Source organism: Triticum aestivum, chromosome 2B (assembly GCF_018294505.1).
Source record: "Triticum aestivum cultivar Chinese Spring chromosome 2B, IWGSC CS RefSeq v2.1, whole genome shotgun sequence".
Taxonomy (NCBI): Eukaryota; Viridiplantae; Streptophyta; class Magnoliopsida; order Poales; family Poaceae; genus Triticum; species Triticum aestivum.
In genome coordinates this window covers 314,704,692-314,705,213 of record NC_057798.1, presented here as the reverse complement: position 1 = coordinate 314,705,213, position 522 = coordinate 314,704,692, and positions in this window count along the sequence as shown.

The following is a 522-nucleotide window of genomic DNA, read 5'->3' as shown; positions in this document are numbered from 1 at the left end:
GGGAGAGGGCGAGGGCGAGGGCGAGGGAGAGGGCAGCGGCGGCGGCGGCGGTGGATCGAGAGGGAGAGAACTGGCAAGGGGGATCGGGCGAAGGGGGATCGGGCGAAGGGGGGATCGGGCGAAGGGGGGCCACAATACTAATGGCGCACCTCACCGTGGTGCGCCATTAGCATGTCCATACTAATGGCGCACCTCATCGTGGTGCGCCATTAGTATTTTTTTTATTTCAACTCGAGCCAAAAGGTTATGTAGTACCAGAACCTATCTATGTCAAGCCCACTCTACTAGCTCGACTGGTCAGCAGCCAGTTCTCACACCAGGAGGTCCTGGGTTCGACTCCCAGGCTCCAAAATTTTTTTTTTGCATTTAAAAAGCTGTTTGATACTTATTTATGTTTAAATATGTTCAAACTTGTTTAAATAATAACAGTAATATTTTTTTTATAAGACACTAGCATTTAAAAAGCTGTTTGATACTAAATTTTCTTATAAGACGGTGCGTGGGGTGTGGGGGGTCGGCGGC